Genomic DNA, 21,501 nt, shown 5'->3' with positions numbered 1-21,501 from the left:
CTGCTCCTGTTCCTTTACTTTCTCTTGGAATCCATTCCATGTTTTCCCTTGCACTTCTGCATTTATTTCCCATTGATTATTAGGTGTGGTGTACTGTTGTGAATGGCTAAATTAGCCTCTTTATTCTATAATCGCTATTCCTACTTGCCCCTTGTCTTGAGACTTATGTAGTTAGTTATCTTCCCATTGCTGTTATAGCCTTTCCGGTTCTCTGTTTGATCAATATGGTTTGTGGGCTTGCTGACATTGAAGAGGTATTTCTCTTCCACGTGAGTACTGTTTTTAAGTTCCCTTATTCAATATTGTCAAGAGTGTTAGTGCACAGATCCTGTCGTTGCTTGCCCTCTACGTGGGCTTAGCACTGTCAGCATCTGTAACAGCAATTGTTGGTAAGGAGCTTGTCGACTTTTCTTGCAGTCATAAGGAGCTTCTAAGTGCTTACCAAACATCCCTTTTTTATATATTTGTATTGTTGTCACACTCTATTTGCACTCCTGGGTTTTAGTATACACGAGTCTTGGTTCCTGTGTGCATATTGTTTGACTCAAAGATATTCACTGTGAATTTCTGCACAATTCCCTTGCCATATTCACTGCCTTTGTCCTCACCTGACAGTTTGTCTCCATCTTTGTATAATATTTTCACAGCTCCCCTTTGACAACTGTTACAGAGTAAGGGTATTGGTTTTTCCAATTATACTGATGATACGCGGTGTATTATTTGCCTATCAGGCAATTATGCAGAGGACATGCGGGTGATCAATGAGATATTTGATCTCATTGAAAAGTGGATATGATATGTCATTTATAATGCTCCTAGACACTAGTGTTTCAAGGTGCAACAAGGTAAGGGAGGGAAAAAGAGGGAAGACAGAGACAATGATCCTGCTAGACCAGGAGACATTGAGATTGTGCAAGTGCAGGGGTTGGGGAGAAGGGGAAAAGTGCAGGGGTAAGGGGGGGCAGTGCAGTATATAGGATAACAATAGAATAAATAAAGACAATAAATACAAGTGAAGCCAGCTGGTGGCAAGTGCAGGGTAAGTGCAGACATCAGGTGTTTTCGAGTGCTAATAGGGGCTGTAGGGATACAGAAACAGTCCCCGACTGCATGGGTTACCAGGGGGGCAGTGCAGGTGTGCAACTGGCAGGGAGGGGACCTGGGCCCGAAATCACAGGGTAGCCAGGTAACCGGTAAAGATTCAGAATCAGCCAGGAGATCAGCAGGGGACAGAGGAAGAGAAAGCAGAAGAAAAGAGGAAGGTTTTGAGGTGCTTCCGGAACCAGAGATGGTTCTCCTCAAGTTTCAGAGAGGCAGGGAGCTGTTTCAGACGGAAGCCCCAGCAGAAGAAAGAGATCTACCGCCAACTCACAGCTTGGAGAAGCGACTAACTCTGAGGGAGTTGGAGGCAGATGAGCGAAGCTCCAGAAGGAAGATATTTAGGAAGAGAGAGTTGTAGGGATTGAGGTGCCAGGCCCCCCAGGACAATGCAGAGGGTTTTGAACTAAATCCTCACCACCACTGGGAGCCAGTGCAGAGATTTCAGTCCTGGAGAGATACGATCCCTGGGCTGGAGGCCAAGGACAAGTCTTGCAGTCCTGTTTTGGATGAGTTGCAGAGGGCAGAGAGTAGAGGCAGGCAGATTCAGAAAGAGGCTGTTGCAGTAGTCCAGCCTGGAGAGAACCAGAGCTCTGGAGACAGTGAGTTTCTGGGGGAAAGAGAGGAAAGAGGATGGTGGAGAACGGACTTGCATTCAATAATGATAAATCTGAACTTATGATCATAGGTGCGAGTCCCAGAATTGCCAGGCAAGGAATAGAATATTCAGAGTTCTGTATAGCAGATTGAACAATTCCTACCAAAAAGAGTTTATCTTAATCAACATCTTAATATGAGAATGCATGTGGGGAATCTGGTGTCTACTTCATCATATTATATAAGACATCTTTCTCATATAATACCATACCTCTCCCTCAAGAGCACTGAGACTATCACCAGAGCTATAATAGGTTCTAAGATCGACTATTCTAGCAGCTTGCTGATGGGAGTCAATAAAGGTGAAATCGGCAGACTACAGGTTTTTCAGAATGGTGCTGTCCGTGCGATTGTTGGACTCAAAACACAAGACCACATTTCAGAAGCTAGGAGGGGTTTACACTGGCTCCCAGTGGAAGCCAGGATCCACTTATGTATGCTCACTGTAGTCCACAAATGTCTAGATGGATCAAACCCACAATATCTAGTAGAAAGTATTACCAAGAAGCCTGTTGTTAAAAATCTGATTATTCGAACTTGCTTGTGGTACTAAGAGCAAAACTGGTGAAAGCCAATAAGTGTGCCTTGCACAGAGCAGCGCCCAGACTGTGGAATTCAATCCTGCCAGAGCTCAGAAGGGAAATGTCCCTGGATAAATTTAAGAAGAAACTAAAGATGTACCTTTTTAAGCAGTTCCCTCTATCGATCAGTTTTGCATGTACGTGAGACCCACTCTATGTGCTGCCTATCATTTGTTTGTGATTTTTCTTTAATAGGCATCATCGTATGCGCCCCTATGCCTTCGGGCCTGTTTGGTTTGCGCAAAACTAATTAAAGTAAAGTCAATTAAAGTCCATGATGTTTCATGGCCCTTTCTTGGCATCACACATTTTACACTTAGACTCTTTAGCTTCCACCATTGACGTATGCAAGGTTGCCTTGCGTTGGGATCAAGTTTGATCCCCAACGATGCTTGAATGATCCATGAAAGTAAATCTCCCCAATATTGGTTTTTACTCATAGTATTTCTCCCCTGAAATCTTAGTTGAACATGCATCTCTCCAACTATGTGACTAGCATTTTCTCCATGCGCATTGGCTTTGACATTCGCCTCTTTCACAACACAGCGACTAAACTTCAATTCCCAGGTGTCATTGCCAATCAAGTTGTAATCAGTGCCACATTCAATCAACATTAATTGTTAACTCCATTGATTGTGACCAACAATGTGGGTTTCTTCAGCGTTGTCTCGAACACTGCATTCACCACCGCAATATCTCTCACACTGCCAAACAATTCGAAATCTGAATCATCCTATCCACAATCATTCTCTTTCAAACTCCTATACTTGGCAGACATCCTGCAACATTTAACCAGATGGCCTCTCATACCACACAAATGGCATTCTACATATACTGCAGTAAGCTCTTTGGAATTTAAAAAAATGCTGGAAACTCCTACATCTAAAACATCTCTTCTGCTGCAGATCACCAGGGCGGTTGCTTTGCCTCCCCCTTGTCTCTGTGAATCCCAATTCTCTTTTTTACTTCCGAAATTCTTAGACCTCCTGCCATCACCATTCTGCAAGTCACTACTCTTTTTGTTCCCTTGCCATTGACTCTTCGTGCCTGAAACAACATTAACCCCACCAGCAAGTTTCTCTATGGCAGACTTGTCCACTTCAATGTTGAGGTACATTCAGTGCTGTGCTCAACCTTTTTGGTGATCTCAATTGTACTTTCTAAATTTGGATCCCTCTTTTTCCAGAGTTCTTATCTTATTCTGTTTCGCATGCACTTAACCATCTCAAACATGTTTATCATGGAAATGGCCAAACTGACATTTGATGGTGAGACCCCCTAAGGCAGTGACAAAATCCTCTCTGGTTTCACCACACTTCTGATCTCTAGTCCCAAAATGGCATCTCACCAATATTGTGTTCTCCCCGACTTCATGGTGTTTGTCTAACTTGTCAATACTAATGTCAAAACCTTTCCACGTTGCCACATCCGGAGGCTGAGTAGGTTCGGAAAACTGCATAAACACCTCTTGTCATGCATTACAGAGACAGTGGTATAGTAGAGAATCCTTCCTCTAAACTGCATCATTTTTCAAAAACACAGCTAGAACAAACTTAAGGAAGTCTTCCTTCCAGTCCTTCACTTTATCAGTGGTTCAGGGCTGAGGTACTAATAAAGCCGGTCCAGGTATGTATGCCATGGTTGCAGCTGCAGAAATTAATTGCTGGGAACAGCCTGTAAATGTACCCCTGACTGAGTACTCTGATGGTCTCTCCTTATTTTGCGCATGTGGAAGTTGTACTTCCCACACTGAAAAGGATGTATGAAGACACTTGTTCAATAGACAGTGGTACTAGGATAATCCTGTTGTTATGGCAAAAGAAACAGGATTGCTGTTAGGTTGTTTTGGCAACTGAAATGCAAGCCAAAACGGCCACACGCATGGACACGCAGCAGGGTCACTTCCTCTATGCTTCCAAATGATGGTGAGCGTTTGCGCAAGGCTTAATCAGCTCACGGTGTCCGTTCGGCTCTGCTCACTCTGCCTCCAAATTGCACTTGGCCCCTCCTGGCTCCCCCACTCTCTCCTCTTCTTCCGGCCTCCATGCAGCTGCCCCACCTCCCTTCTCTGCCTTTCTTCTCATCTCCCCTGACGAGGTTTCAAGATAAGTCTGATCTATGAAAACATCTTCTAAACAGGCTTTTCTGTGTTCTTCCAAAACCATCAAGGACCACATTGACAACATGGCTCCAGCATTGGCCGATTTCTGCAACCACCCGTTCACCTTCCTTCCCCTCCCCCTGAAGCACTCTCTTGTGCACCCTCTTGTCAAGAAATCTTCAGCCATCCCCTACTTTCTGGCTAACTACCGCCCAATCTCTATCCCTCTCTTCCTGTGCAAACTCATGTAAAGGCTAGCCATCTCACAGCTAAATCTTCACACTGAATCTGTTGGTTGTCTCCATGACCATCAGCCTGGCTTCAAAGCAGCCAGAAGCACGGAAAATGCTCTCTTGAACATCTGTGAAGACCTGCTCTCTAACCTTGATTCTAATCTCCACTCTGTCCTCATCCTACTTGACCTCTCTTCTTCCTTTGATACGGTCAACCATGCCATCCAGCTCAACCGGCTTGGTGATAACCTGGGTATCACTGACAGTGGAGTAACTTTGCTGAAAAAGTTGTGGGGGGGGAATATGACATCAGAAGAAAAGGTGCCAAATGAATGGGGACAAAATTGTGTGCCATGAAAGTTGGGGGGCACAAATACCCCTGTCCCCCCTTAAAATTACGTCCATGATCACCGATCAGGATCTGGCCTGGCTGACATCCTTTCTCTCTGACCGACCATCCCAGGTCCAACTTGGGTCCCTCCTCTCCTCTATCTCTCTCTCTCTACTTGTGGTGTTCCCCAGGGGTCTAACCTCTCCCCCTGATTGTTCAACCAATACCTGGCACCACTATACCACTGAAATGCTGCTCTTTGCTCCAATTTCCAGTGCTATGTGGATGACACCCAGCTCGCCTTCAGGCTCCCCTCTGCCGCCTCCTCTCCCTCTCTCATCCCGGATTGTCTGATTGGAATCCAGGAGTGGTGCACTGCCAATGATCTCTGCCTGAAGGCAAGCAACACAGAACTCCTCCTCATTGGCACACAAGCAGCCCTCTAGCCTGCCGCCCTTGGCCCTCCTCCTGCTCCCACTTCTGAGGCTAAAAGCTTCAGGGTTATATTTGACTCCTCTCTGTCCTTCTCTCCTCACATTTCTGATGACTCTAAGAAGTCGAACTACCAACTGCAACTCCTCAGCAGTATTCTTCCTTTCCTCTTGTTCCCCCAGGAGCTCACTGTATCTAGATCTCTGGTTCTTTATATGCTTGATTACTGTAACAGCCTCCTTTTAAATCTTCCTCCCTCCACTCTCCGACCTCTGTAACTCACCCAGAACAGGACTGCGAGACTTGTCCTTGCCCTGAAGCTCAGGGATCGTATCTCTCCAGAAATAAATTCCCTCCATTGGCACCCAGTGGCTTCAAGGATCAAGTTCAAGACCTTTGCATTTTCCACATAGCCTACTGGGGCCTAGGACCAACATATCTCCAGCTTTCTCTTCTGAAGTATGTTCTTACTGGAGCACTTTGCTCCTCCACCTCCAACTCCTTGAGGGTCAGTCGCATTTCCAAGCAACTGTTGGGTGTCCTGACCCACGTTTGGACTATTATGCTGCAACATTTGGTGCTGTGGGTTTAGGAAATCCAAGATGGCGGAAAAGCCCACATTTGCGCCAGGATCCAGGAAAACCGCGCAGTTTTTGCGCACACCAAAATGGTCGCCTGACCTACCACCCACTAGTGCGAGTGTGATGGGCCAGGAGTGCTGTCATGAGTGGAATGCGTGCCAAAGGAAAAACAGCAGTGCCTGTTAGCTCAAAAAGTGCTTTGAAATCACCTTTGTTTCTCTGAAATGCAAGCTAAAAATGCCTATTTTAAACATTGCAAGATATTGAAAAATCTCAATGAGAACACCAGCAGACATTTGGCAGAATGTAGTCTTGTGTGCAAACAAAATTTGGAAAGATGAAGAGCCCAAAACAATGTTTATTACAAAACTGGATGAGCTGTGGATGTCAGCAGCTGAAGTGAAATTGGACTTAAAGCCACTAAAATCGAAAATGTTTAAAATAAATGAGTGACCTACTTTGAGTGTCACATAGGTTGCAACTGTTTAAATGTCATAGTTTTGAACTTAGAATCAGCATTCTAGCTGCATGTGTAAAAATTGTAAGTTTGATTTGGATGAAGAAAAACTGGGAACAAAAGTGACATTTGGCTGAAGCCTGGCTTGAAGAGATTGAATTCTGCTCGGCAACTACCCCCCGACAAGAGTGGAAACTTGCTCAGCCACTGCATTCCCAGGCCTGGCTGCCTTCTGCTGTCCCCACCAAAAGGAGATGACACCTCCCTGATTGAATCAGGGGAGGAGCACCTGGGAGCAGGGAAACAGAACAATGAGCCTTCCTTGGCTCAGGCAAATGTTAAATTAAGGGGGGGTCATAAATGGCTTCCTCTTGATAGAAACTGGGAGGGGCAGTGCCTCTCTGAGCAACTTGAGTTGGAGGAAGTGGACAAACCAGAAATTCCACCATGTGCTTTGGGAAACCACACCCCTCTGGGGCAGAGCATAATTTTAAAAATGATGGATAATTCATGGTACGGACTTGTCAAAATTATATAATTAATATCATTATTCTGCACATTTTAAGAGGTGTTAGGACTCTGTGGTATGTTCTTGGGGGTAGTAGTGGAAAATAAGGTATTGCTCCGAATGTCTGTATGTTACAAATCTGACACTTTATCATCTGATACCCATATTCCTTGTGCATGTTTGTGTAAATTCTGGAAAAGTTTAGAGGTTGTGTTCTTGATGAAAAGGCCAGAATTCTGTCATAAGTGGACACAACATCTTACAAAGACAGGGATCGGATGGTTTGGTGCTACAGAAAATATGTTAACTGGACATATAATATTAGAAAAATTGTACATAGATAAATATGTATTTGGATCAAGAATAGATTTGTGTGCAAATTGACCAGGGGTGGATCCTAAGATTCTAATATTTCCAACAAGCCTAATTCCTTATAGTTATTCCGTAATCGCGCTCAACGCATTCGGAAAAATTGCAGCGAATTGACATTTTGCTTCATTTCAACCACGTGTAAAAATATCTGTCTTTTGCTTCCGTTATTGAATTCCGTTTTCAACCTGATAACCATCCCTGAATCATTGATAGTGCTGACCTGAACTAATATTAAGTAGCTATCACCTACCCTGAATCTCCTATAGGGAATTCAAATCATTTTTAGCATAATTTCTCTTCCTTGCAAACCACATTTAAAGTATTTTGCCTGTGTTATAAAATCATCCCTGTGATCTAAGCTTGCTAGGGGGGAACTGAACTACATTTGATGGTATTCCTGAGAACTATGTGCTCTTCTTTCCATCTCCTATTGCATAGGGGGGGAGTGAATTGCCACCAGCGGAAAAGTGAACATATTATCTCTTGTGAAACCCTACCAGTTATTCCTGTGTTGCATTCTTTTCCATCATTGTTTTTCCTTGAAACCATAAAGGTATTCTCTGCTACTTTACCCTTTCTATACCAATTCCTAAGTGATTAAGTAAGCATACAATTGTCATATTATCCATTGTTGATCACGGTAATATTCATAAGTGTGCGATCAAATATTAATTTATTTATAAAAGTGTAATATATATTGTTTAATTTTTCCAATAAATCTTTTAAATTGCAAAACAAACCTACTTCTTGGCTCATTGAGGTCAGGGGGATTCAAAGAGAGGGGCGTTATATAAGGGTTTATCATCCAGAGTATAACTTGTCATAAAAATATATAAATAAGGGCTTCCCTTGGGTGTCCCAGACAAGGCACTGACTTAGTGGGATTGCTGACTTGAAGACACTTGACAGACTGGGGGCTCGAGCAGGGTATTCTAGATTAGACCTATCACTTGTGCAGATTAATACAGTGTGCTAACTGACAGAATATATAAATTCTGTTGGATCACCATGCCGTTTTACACTGTAAAAACACCCTTCAAAGGAACGCTCTAAGGAAACGGTCTGTTTTGCAAAATAAAATACAAACTTCTGGAAGTCAGGAAGGAAATCAATTTCAAGAATGACAACCTTGGTAGATATCAAAATAGCCAGAGAACAACTCTTACATAAGCTATTTGTGAGAGGTGAGTGGGCTCATCAGGACCAGGCAGTCTGGTTGCAGGCAATTGCACCCCAGATCACTGAAACAGGGTCAGACATATGGAGAGATCAGGGTCCATTACATATGGTCCTGAGTGAACTATATAAGGCCCCTAAGGCCAAGGATGAGCACAACAAGATTGCCAGGGTAGCGGCATATTTATATTTATATATGGGAGCCATACAGGACAAATGTGCTGAAGGCCAAGATCTGGCAAATAGGCAACGGATGGCATTAGAGAAGGCCCAATCTGACCTGGTCTCTTCTGAGCAGAGGCTGCAGAGGAGCCAGGAGTCAGAAAATGATAGTAGGCAGTATATTATTAAAATAAAGGAGGATATCAACATCCTGCAACAGGAAAAGGCTGACCAGGATACCAGATTTCTGGCCTTGCAGTAGGAGTACCAAGAAGGTTTGGACTCCCTACTGCAGAGCCAGAAAAAAGCTGGAGCAACAACTAGACTTTAACAGGGCATGCACAGAGCAGGTAGCCACCCTGCAAAGCCACCAAGATAGGGAGAAGACAGAGAGCAACAAACTGATCCTGAAAGACCTGGATACCCAGACAGAATTTGAAGAAGAGCACAAGAATGCTGAGGCCCTTAAAAGGCAGAGGGACGACCTGGCGGCACAGATGCAGGCTCTTAGTCAGGAAAGGGACACCTTAGGCCAGGAAGTCTGCCAATTAAAAGAAAAAAATTGAAGAAAATCACCTGGCCCTCCAGGGACTGGGTGACCTCCAAAAAGCATCAGAACTTGTTAGAGCACACCAGGAGGGTGGAAGATGCTCTGGCAAGAAAGGAACAGGCCAGTAGGGATGGGACTCCGGAGGTAACCCCCCTGCAGCAAAGACTGGCCCAGTATTCCAGGACCAACCAGGAAGCGCAGAGAGAAAATGAGGCTCTCTGTCAGCACAATGATAGGCTCCAGCAACAGGTAGCCATGCAGGAGAGACTGATAGAGTCTAGTAAGGCCTTAACTGAGGAACTGAAAGCACAGGCTCTTGCATTGCAACAGGGAGCAGGGGCTGACAGAGATGAAGTTCGCTGGGAAAGGGAAACACCTGAGCATAACCTCAGGAGCCCTAGTACCACAGGCCTTCATCTCTCTCAGTCCTTGGACTCTGCCACCCCCATGTCCCCTGGCGCACATGAGCACAGGGCCACAGGAAGGGCAGATTACTATCCAGCCAAAAGTATGGGGTTCATAGGCCAGTACCTCCCACGAATGGATGGGCGGGCATCCGGGTATGGGCACCTAAGCACAGTGCAATTTAGTGGGGAACCCCAGGAGAGTAGGCCCACTAAGGGCATCCTGAAAACCTCTGCCCAGTTAGGTCAGTGGAGTGGGGGTACCCATCAAATCCTGGCAGCAATGAGGGATCTGAAGACTCGTCTGAGCGGCCCAGGACACAGGAGACTAGGTCCCCACATTCTGCCCGCCATTCCCAGGCTCGCAGAATCCGGGAAAACCTGGAAGATCAGACGGGCACCCAAACAGACCCACTTTGTGGAGGAGGTACAGGTCTTCCAATTTGAGGGAGAGGGATCCTCAGAGGATCCTGGGAAAAGGATCTTCTCCTTCAGAGATGGGGGAACTCCTACCAAGGGAAAATGGGTCCCAAGGGATTCCAACCCAGACTGGGTAGATGTGGGGTTTGAGATGTCGCCGCCCATCATTCTATCCCAGAACCAACAAGACCAAAATCCCCTGGTTCAAACCCATCTTGGTGACTGCCTCCAAAAAGGGAGGGCGGCCCAGAACCGGAACCAGGGGAACCCAAAACCGCATCCATAGACTGGGTAGATGTGGGGATTGAGCTGTCGCCGCCCATCATTCTATCCCAGAACAAACAATACCAAAAACCCCTGGTTCAAACCCATCCTGGTGTCTGCCTCCAAAAAGGGGGGGGGCCCAGAACCGGAATCAGGGGAACCTAAAACCGAATCAATAGACTGGGTAGATGTGGGGATCGAGCTGTCGCCGCCCATCATCCCGTCTCAGAACCAACAATACCAAAAACCCCTAGTCCAAACCCATCCTGGTGACTGCCTCCAAAAAGGGGGGGGGTGGCCCAGAACCGGAACCAGGTGAACCTAAAACCATCTCCAGTTGTCAACTTTTCCTTTCAGATTCCCGAGACTCTCCACAGAATTTTGCCCAAATCTCTTCTCTCTCAATGTCCAAAACCAGAAAATTAGCCCCCCAGTTGTCCAAAAATGTGCATTATCTGTGCCCCCTTACAGTGAAGGAGGGAAGATACTATGTCCCGGTTCAAGTACAGGGGCAGGGTACAATTTTGGCACTGGTGGACACTGGATCCCAAGCTACTCTTCTGTCCAAAAGGGCCTTTGATGAACTAAATGCAGCAAGGGGGAGAATTACCGTATTCCTCTCACCTCTCTTCCTGGTCAACTCCAGAACTTTGACGGGAAGGAAATTCCCGTCGAAGGGACTGCAGATTTGGACATAAAAATTGGGCGACACAAGGTGAAACACCCGGTCATAGTAGTGACTCCAGAGGGTACCCCTTGTTTACTGGGGAATGACCTCCTGAGAAGGTTGTCACCCCTAATAGATTTTGTAAACAAGGTCCTCTGGACCCAGACTAGCCGACCAATAAAATTAAAGCAGAGTGTCAACTATGTTAGCTTAAACGGCACCTGCCACATGGTTGAACAAAAATCTGATCAAGTAGAATTTCACTTCCAGAATAACCAAATTCCAGACGTGACAGTAATAGCCGGTCCTCTCTATTTCTGAAAATCAACCTTCCTTCCAATTTAAGGTGGTATTCCACACTGGAAGGAAACACTCTGAAGTTCTTTACTAATCCACAATCAGACATTCCCACTCCGATAGTCCAGAAAGATGTGAAATCAGCTCAGAGCCTCGCTGATGTTCAGCAAATTGGAGAGCAGTTGTTCATCCCTGTTCAGTTAAATGAAGGGAAGGACTCTGTTCTCGCCCGAGTGTGTGTGAACAACGGTAAGAGCTTCATCAGCGAAGCCATGTTCCGCCAACTCCCAAAAGATCCAGCCATTCCTGCATTCAAATTGATAGACAAATGGGAAATGGACCTGGAAGCACCAAATTCCAAACCTCTCCTGCCAAGCAGGTTTATGCTCAAAATCTCCATTGGCAATAAGAGCATAGTCCATAATTGTTGGACTGCCTTTTACTTAGGCAGTGACATTCTCAATCGCTTTGCCATTAGTTTGGACCTAATAAACTTCAAAGCTTGGTCCCGATTAGCGGATAATGCCATGGGCTTTGATGATCCAGAAAAAGCATTTAGGCCAGCTCAATTGCTACCTTATGCAGTTGAAATTCAGGTTAAAGAGGAAGTCACCATCCCAGAAAGGACCCGACCATTCTCCCTGGAAGTGAAAGTTAAAAGAGGACAAAAATTGAAAAACCCTGATGCTTATGTGCATCTAAATGCTTCTCTCCAACAGCAAGGGTTGGGGGTAAACCCAACTCCACTAGTCAATCTAGAACATGACACCATTCCAATAGAGGTGGATAACACCGACTTAAAGAGTATTACTCTAGCCGCGGGCAGCATTATTGGAATGGCGGTTGATGAACGACATTTCTCCATTGATTTAGGAAATGAACTGTTAGGACCAATCCCCAAGGACTGTTTTGACAGTGACAGTGATGACAATACAACACCAGACAGGATCTTTACCCGGCATGGGGGGAACTTCCTGGTGTACACATCTTGCCCTTATAGTAAGGAAGATGTGACTTGTGACTTCAGAGGGCTGCCTTTCCCACCTGAAGCCTCCAGTCCAAATCAGCACTCTGACCAGGGACTTCTCCACCCAGCTGGAGGAGGCTGCTGAGATAGCCAAACCAGAAGTGTTCTGACCCATAAACTACCTCATCACGATGACACTCCATTTCTTTCCCCCAATCAAGGGAGAGAGGAGAGCTTGGCCAATGATAAATTGTGAGGGGCAGGCTTAGTTATGCCCACGCACACACCCACTTTCAAAACACATAAAAAGAGACTGCTTGGACAGGCGAGACATTCACTTTCCACTTTCTTGCAGAGCATTTTGTCAGACGACTTCACATCCAGATTCCAGACTTTACATCCAGAGATCCAGAACTTAACTACAGAACTTAAAGCAAAGGCCTGACCCACAAGCTGAGAACTCTTCTCAGCAGGCCTTCAGAACCCAGCAATCCAACCAAACTATTCTACAGCCGGGCGAGCTGTTGTATTCTTTGCTAAGAACTTTTGCCAGAACCGGTAGCAGACCCAGAAAGCAGTGCTGTATCCAGAGAGACCAGATCAGATTGCTGTGAGCAGAACCAGACATCCAGACCAGACCAGCAGAGCCGAGCTGACCCAGATAGCAGTGGCTTCAGAACCACCCGCCAGGAGTCCAGTCCAAACCTGATCAGACCTTGACGGCCTATTTCAAATTTATAGTGTGAGTACTCAGCTAGAACTGGGCCAGAACCAATCTCTTAGTCTAAAATAATCTGATTCAAACCATTTTAACCTGTCCAAAACTGCATCATAGAATCGTGTGTCCCTTCTCCAATTTTAAACCTGTAAAAGTGTCATTTTGCGATTTTGAATCATTATTTAATTTCTGAAAAACTACCTTCATAAAATTGTCCGTATCTTTGGAATCGTAGGTGCTAGGAACGAGATTTAACTTTCATTTGAAAGCTAAGATTATAATCTTTCCAACAAGCCTAAGACTTTCTATTCCTTATAGTTATTCCGTAAATCGCGCTCGGCGCATTCGGAAAAATTGCCGCAAATTGTCATTTTGCTTCATTTCAACCACGTGTAAAAATATCTGTCTTTTGCTTCCGTTATTGAATTCCGTTTTCAACCTGACAACCATCCCTGAATCATTGATAGTGCTGACCTGAACTAATATTAAGTAGCTATCCCCTACCCTGAATCTCCTATAGGGAATTAAAATCATTTTTAGCATGATTTCACTTCCTTGCAAACCACATTTAAAGTATTTTGCCTGTGTTATAAAATCATCCCTGTGATCTAAGCTTGCTAGGGGGGAACTGAACTACATTTGATGGTATTCCTGAGAACTGTGTGCTCTTCTTTCCATCTTCTATTGCATAGGGGGGGGAGTGAATTGCCACCAGGGGAAAAGTGAACATATTATCTCTTGTGAAACCCTACTAGTTATTCCTGTGTTGCATTCTTTTCCATCATTGTTTTTCCTTGAAACCATAAAGGTATTCTCTGCTACTTTATCCTTTCTATACCAATTCCTAAGTGATTAAGTAAGCGTACAATTGTCATATTATCCATTGTTGATCACAGTAATATTCATAAGTGTGCGATCAAATATTAATTTATTTATAAATGTGTAATATATATATATTGTTTAATTTTTCCAATAAATCTTTTAAATTGCAAAACAAACCTCCTTCTTGGCTCAGTGAGGGCAGGGGGATTCAAAGAGAGGGGCGTTATATAAGGGTTTATCATCCAGAGTATAACTTGTCATAAAAATATATAAATAAGGGCTCCCCTTGGGCGTCCCAGACGAGGCACTGATTTAATGGGATTGCTGACTTGAAGTCACCTGACACAACAAGTAGTGGGCAGATCTCTCTCTTTGGCAGGTGCCTCCCTCTGGACCAGCCTCCCTGGCTCTCTGAATCTTGAGCAGAACCATCTCAGGTTCCAGAAGCTGATCAATGCTTTCCTCTTATGCATTTACTTTCTCTCTTCCTCTTCCTTGCTGATCTCCTGTATGTCAATGCACTGGTTACCTGGTTACCCTCAGAACCTTGAGCCCAGGTCCCTGCCCTCCAGTTGCACACCTGCACGGCTGCCTGGCACCATTGCACTTTGGGGCCGTATCTGTACCCTATAGTCCCCTTATCTGCACTTTCCAATTACCTGCTGACTGCACTTATCCCTTGCACTGACACTTGTTGGCCGCCCTTTCAATTTATATTTTCTATTTTCTATTGTTTTGTCATGTTTTGCAGATAATATGTCCTGCACTTCTCTCCCTTCCCTTCCCCTGGCACTTACCCCTTTTTTCCCCTCCCTGCACTTGTGCAATTTCAATGTCACTGGGTCTAGTAAGATCATTGTCTTGCTCCCTTCCCATGCCTCGTCGTGCCTTGAAACACTTGTGTAAAGGCTCGCTATAAATAAAATATCATATCACACGGACCCCTTACTTTCTACCGTGCCACTGGCGAGGCTGTCATGGGCTCTAGGCACAGGCTGCATGAAAGGAGCCTTCATTTCATGTCTCCTTGAGCCGTGTCTCAGGACCGCACACCGGATCTCGCTGTGGATCATCCGGCATTCTCTGAGGGCCATGTCTCCTTATATGCCTCTTGGTGGTCCGTACACCAGATCTTGGTGTCGGTTTCGCAGCATCTCCAAATGCTGCAGGACAGTTCTTCCTGCCCACCGCATGACTACCACTCCTCGTGGGTTCTGAATCACCGTCTGCTCTCCACCGCAGTATGGACGGCTTGTCGCCAGTATTATAAAGATGGATGGCAAGACTGCAATCAAGGTGCAAGTTAAGGTTTATTACAAGCAGGACCACAGGAGTAAAAATGCGGCCACTCTCCAGGAGTTCTCTCTCAACTGACCGCAAGGTTCTTTTCCTCAAGCAAAAACAATTCCAACAACATAAAGGAGATTAAGTAATCACATACTAAACTAGTCAGAGCTAAGCAATACAGGAAGAACAACTGTATACGATGTGCAAAATACACAATAAAAACACCTAACCATTAAAAAAATAGGATAGAAGATAACATTATAACAGTTTTCATAGGTGTGCTTTAGAATAAATGGTAGAGCGGTAAATGGGCCTGTGTGTATTAACTACACAGGAGAAAAAACATGAAGAACAGGATGGAATGTCTACACTGTACAATAGATTGGCTACTGCAGACCATGATAGGAGTATAACGCTGATAATCACACGTTTGTAATACTGTTGGAACACAAGCGCCGTACCTTGTGTGTATGACAACTGTATGCACCAAAAAAGATGGTTCCAACTACCACCTCTTACATGGAGTTTGAGGAGTAGTCCAGTTCCTCCTCTTTCGCACCCGACACTCCGACTTCACTGCCTCCACAAAAGGTAACATCTTGCTGTGTGTGTGACCTAAGGTATCACTATCTAAAAGCACAGTGACACAAACAAATACATGCATTCAGGCAAGGCTCTCACAAAGGGAAAGAGTTGTCTGAAAACAAAATTACTAAAGAACAGGAAGATGACTGGGCACAGAGAGTCTTCTCAGGTAAACACAAAACAACCACAGGGTAGAAAACATATTTTGCTTTTTGAATTATGTGTGGTAATGGGAATGGAAAAAAATGAAAAAATAAAATAGTAAAAATACAACAGGAACTCTTTTGCATTGTTTTAACTTTTGGAGTGCCAATAAAAACAGAAAAATGACCAGAGGAATATACAACAGGAAATGTGTTGGGCTTTTTTTTTATGAGAGAGTACTAGGAAAAAAGGAAGGTGAGAGTGGGGACCTAACAAACACACAACCACATTATGAGCCTGCCCTGTACTTCTCTCGCAACAGCCCAAACATTCCTACAAAGCAAGTAGGAAGCGAGCTTGGCCTTTTGACCTTTTCTCTACGTCTAGTCTTGAGTCCTCAGACTGGCTGGCCGAGCCCGTTTATCAATGCTTGACCTGTCCCAGAACTCAGAGCCTTCCTCGAAACCGGAGGTTAGGCTTGGGCAATAGGAAATCAGATGGGAATACTGCGGGTTGGGGCAGATCTGGCCAGAAAAGTTTGACTTTTCCACAGGGCACATTTTGGGTAGTTCGAGCACCCCTACATTAGACAATCAACATTTCTTAAACTCAGACAACAGACCATCAAGTGGATCAGGGATAATGACCACTTCCCACAGTAGCTCCCATCCTGCACCAGTCTTCATTCTGACTTTCTTTAAATCTGACCGGATTTTTTCCTTAGCCTCTGTACATTTAACTGCAATAATGCAATGCTAATCCAATGTAAGGTAAATATGTAATTACTATTTGACCCCATCCTCATACATATGCTTTATGTAATTAAAGTAATTTGCTTGTATATCTAGTATGATCACCAATCGCTAAATTGCTCTGTACCAGGGAACGGCACATACATTGTTCATGTAACTTTGTAATTTACCCAACTTCAAGCTGAATGTAATCGTGTACCCTATTCTGTACCCTGCGCCCCGATACCCCCGGGTCTGGCGCACATTACAAATGAATAAACAAACAAACAACATGTTATGCGGTTCAGCCCTTCAACAATAATCGCAAACAATAAGACACAATTGTCCGGAATTATATTATTTTATCTACGGCCAAATAACACTTCATAAGTGTACTCATTGCTGGTTCCACGGCAGGTTAGCAAACGCATGCGACAACCTTGCGTACTCTTCAAGGGCCTCTGCATTTAAATCTGTTCAAGCAGCCCAGAAGTGGGGCTCTGGCTAATCTGCTTCCTGCGTTCCCACTGAGTGCCTGATGAGCTGTTGATGAGCAGGAAATGTCATTTTCGCATTCACGTCTACTGAAGTTCACACGATTGCACTGCATGTAATCGCACTCTTTTTTCTATTAAATCTCATGAACTCCCGAATGTGTGATATAGTAGTTTCGCAGGTAAAAACGGGGTCATGCAATTATAAGCGTTAATGTCTGTCGAAGTGTTACCACGTGGTGAAGAAGTGTGCCACACCCCATGCCTAACACCCCTTTGCTTCCGATCTTGTTATTCAAGGATCTGAAACGATGTTATTCTGGATATCATGAATGATGTAATCATTATTATGTTGGATATAACTCTCCCAACAATATGTAACACTGCAATCCTGAGATCCAGGGCTGTGTCCATTCAGAGATAGCCCGCATCACACAATTTGTTGCTTTGACGAGATAGACAAAAGTTCCAAATAGTTTGGGCTGAAAGTGTGCATGGAATGTAGCCCAGTAAGTTTAGCGTTGTGTGTGTAAGAAATGGGCTGCACCAGCAATCCTGCAGTTCAGGAAGGAATTTAAGACCTTACTCTTGAGTCAATGGGTCTCATTACAAGTTTGCCGGGAAACGTTAAAAGTTCCAGTTACACCATTTTACCAGCACTTCTAATGTACTGGCAAATTGCAAGTAGGCGGGAAAACTGTTGACGGTAATATCGCAAAAGAAAACAGATATTCCAGAATTACTGTTGCCGGTAATGGAATACCAGATGACCAAAACCCCAGCTCCACTATTACTGGCACAACAGTGATACCGGCAAAGTACGAGTAGGGATTTGCCGGTATTACCATGAAATTTCACGCGGGGATATCAACATGTCAGAGCAGCTGGTAAATGGACACAGGTGATGTCAACCAGGCCACAAAATGTGAAATAGTCGCTGACTATTGGCTATGACTTTCTGACAAGTTAGATACAGCATCCCGTCGATGCCCGTTGCCCATTTGTTTGTCATTGTTGATCGTGGTCTTTGTTTTTCATCCCTGATGCCTGTGGGCTGCGGTGCTTTTGAAGCATTAAACACAAACATAAATAGGTGCACACAATGTAAGCAGGAAGAGTACTAATGGTCCACACCTTCCCCAAAAAACATTTACCAACACAACCATGCTGCCACTCATTGCTCCGAAGATGGACCTGGAGGCGACAGGAGGCCAGGGAGAGAAGAAGGAGGGTGATGCTGCAGATGGGGATGCAGGTGGCAGGGAGGAGGAGGAGAAGGAGGATTACAGTCATTCTACCGACAAGAAGCACCTCATGGACCCTGACGGACACACAAATCAACTCCTCACAAACATCCAGGAGGACATAGGGAGCAGGACTGACATCAGGACAGCGATACCACTGCTGGTAAAGCTGATATTGTTCTTGCACTTCCAGGCCTCTGGCATGTTCCAGCACTTTGTGAGCCAGCTGCATGGCAGATTGCGCCCTGCATTCTCCAGAGTGCTGATGCAGGTTCTGGAGGCCCTCCTGCACCATGTGGGCCAACACATTGCCCTCCCGACCACCCTGGCACAGCTCAACGCCACCAAGGCCGGTTCCATTCCATTTTGGGCATGCCCAATGTGGTAACACCATTGAATTGCACGCATTTGGAGCTGGTGAACCCTCACTCCTCAGAGGAGGTCTATAGGAAGTGGAAGGAGTTCCATTCCCGCAATGTTCAGTTGACCTTTGATGTCAATCTGACCATCACGCACTACTGTGCCCGGTTCCCAGGATCACCCACAATGTTAGAATCCTGTGTAACAGAACCTTGCCGGTGTATATGGGCATCACAGAAGCCAAAGGACCTGGATGTTTGGTGAGTACATGTACAATTCCATCGACTTGCAGCTTGAGTGACAGCCAAAAGGCATGGGCATGTAGGAATGTAACAAATGCATGTATGAAATGCGCAATGCCCATGCAGGACCACGACACACCCCTAAATTGACAGGTCACAACAAGGGATGTAACGGCATAACGGTATACCATTAAAGATACAGTGAACCACTTAATTAAACAATAATAACCGTCACATTGTTTATACCGGTATACCTTTTATACCATTAAGTGTGCTTTTCAATCTGATTTGGAAAGGCTGCAGTAAGCAAGTGCTATACAGTCTTGGTCTTGCACTGTTGGATGTGCCATCTGCCAAGTAGTTTCAGTTGGAGCAGTTTTTAATGCCAGTCCATAAACCACATGTGCCTGACACAAAATCAGTATGTTAGCAATAGGAAGAATAAATACAGTGCCGAGAAGGAAAAGGCTTTATTTTGGTTTGGCGATTTTGGGGTTTATATTTATATAATGGATAATGTTTGCTAAAAATATGACAATGGGGGATTTCCCTGGTTCTATCATTGAATTTACATATAGTAAGTCACACTGCGAAATGCACTCACCTCTGTGGGTATTCACTGCTGCCATACCAAAGATAACATGTCCGTGATTACTGAACACCTTTTGGCTCGCAAGTAAACTAAAGGCTGTAACGTAAAGAGAGCATGCGTGTGCATATGTGTGTGTGTGTATGCGCACAAGCGTATACTACCATCAGCCTCCATTGATTTGTGGCATGCAGGTTATAAAGATGGCAACATGTTCATCTTCACCAGTAGCCAGTGGGGGAGCTATAATCCTAAATGACCACTTAAGAAAAGCTATTCAGTTTGATTTGCTAGTCACAGCAGGCCCCCTCCCCTTCCTCTCCACATGTGTGTTTGTGTTTGGTGGAAGCAAGGTGTGGCATTTCAGTGGAAAGTATGTTGAAAAGCCCAATTCTGGCCCTGGGTGCCTGGTTTTGTTTGTGATGATAAGTCTGACAATTTATGACCTTTTAGAAAATATTTGTTAAGATTGGTTATCTCCACCTGCTATACCGCGATAACCATGATATACCGTCATTTGGCAAGAAGGTTATCGTACCGTCATAAAACTAATACCGTGACATCCCTAGTCACAAGACACAGGGTTAGCAGATGGCTTGCGATGTAGCAGTCACTGAGTAGGTCACTGCAACCCCAATGGGACATCCCCAATAGATGCATTCCAGGTACCAGGATGAACCCCCCCCCATATCGCAAAGGCAGTGTATGATCAGACATCGCCCCCTATGGTCACGCCGCAGGACGTGGCACACAACTGTGCCAATGTAAGGATCAGGGTGCTGAATGAGAAGACCTTTGGCATCCTGAAGGCCCAATTCATGTGCCTACACAGGTCTGGGGGTCTGCTTATGTACAGGCCAGAGAGGGTGGGACAGATTGCATTGGCCTGTGCAACGTAATACAGCACATGGTAAGTCACATGCTCGCTGTTATCCCATTCTTAACATTAATTCTTGGTCCACTAGTGGTCCTATTGCATAATTTGCACATGGTTGATTGCTCATGTAAATAATGACTTTGGGCCTCATTACAAGTATGCTGGTCTGGAAATAGCATTGCCAGTTGATCCATACCAGCAACTTTTTCCGGACTGGCATAGTCTGAGTTGGTTTATAGTCATAATCTCGAATACAAATATGTCGAAAGTCATAATGTCGAAAAAATAAAGTCGAAAACAAAAATGTTGAATTTCTTTTTTTGTTGATTTTTATTCGAAATGGGGGGGTTCCCCCCCAACCCCCCTTTTTTAATTTTTTTTTTATGTTTTACCCCTTTTTTTTACCACCGGAACCCCAAAAAAACATGTAAATTAAAAAAAAAACAATTCGACATTTTTGTTTTCGACATTATTGTTTCGACATTATTGTAATTCGACATTTTGTTTTCGAGATAATGACTGGACACCGTCTGAGTTGCGATGCTGGTAACATCCCCATGGTTGCCAGAATTTGCAGAGAGACGCTGCAGCCATGTCTGAGATATCGGCATGATGCCAGTAAGTGCACATTGAGAGCTGCACGGACACACGATTACCGGCATGGACATGCCGGTATGAACCTGAACAAGATGTAGGAAACACCAGCATCGCTGACCAGCATTGAGTAGATTCAGGTGTGTATCAACATGCCACAGGTGCCCAAAATGAGCACAGGTGATCCCAATGAGCAGTACTACAGCACAAATGGACCACTCCCACACCCCACATGCCTTACAACACCACCATGCTAGTGGTAGCAGTAGCAGTACTGGAGCAGTAGGCCATGCCTGCAGGCCTACTACTTGAAGAGGCAGGGAGGCAAAGGATGCAGCTCAGGCGCTTGAGGAGAAGGAGGGCCATCATTGCCCATCAAAACCCCAATGTCCAGCAGGTTGCAGCCTGCAGGCAACCACAAATTCCACGCTTAAGGGCCACACCTTTCAACCTGAGCCAAAGCCAGATCCAAACCCTGTAGCAGCTAGACAGGGACACCATGACTTCAATAGTGTACCTGATCCATGACAACCTGGTCAGCCTCATAAATATCTGC

This window comes from Ambystoma mexicanum, chromosome 8 (assembly GCF_040938575.1).
Source record: "Ambystoma mexicanum isolate Mex_15411 chromosome 8, UKY_AmexF1_1, whole genome shotgun sequence".
NCBI classification, from domain to species: domain Eukaryota; kingdom Metazoa; phylum Chordata; class Amphibia; order Caudata; family Ambystomatidae; genus Ambystoma; species Ambystoma mexicanum.
Note: the sequence above shows the minus strand (reverse complement) of the source record.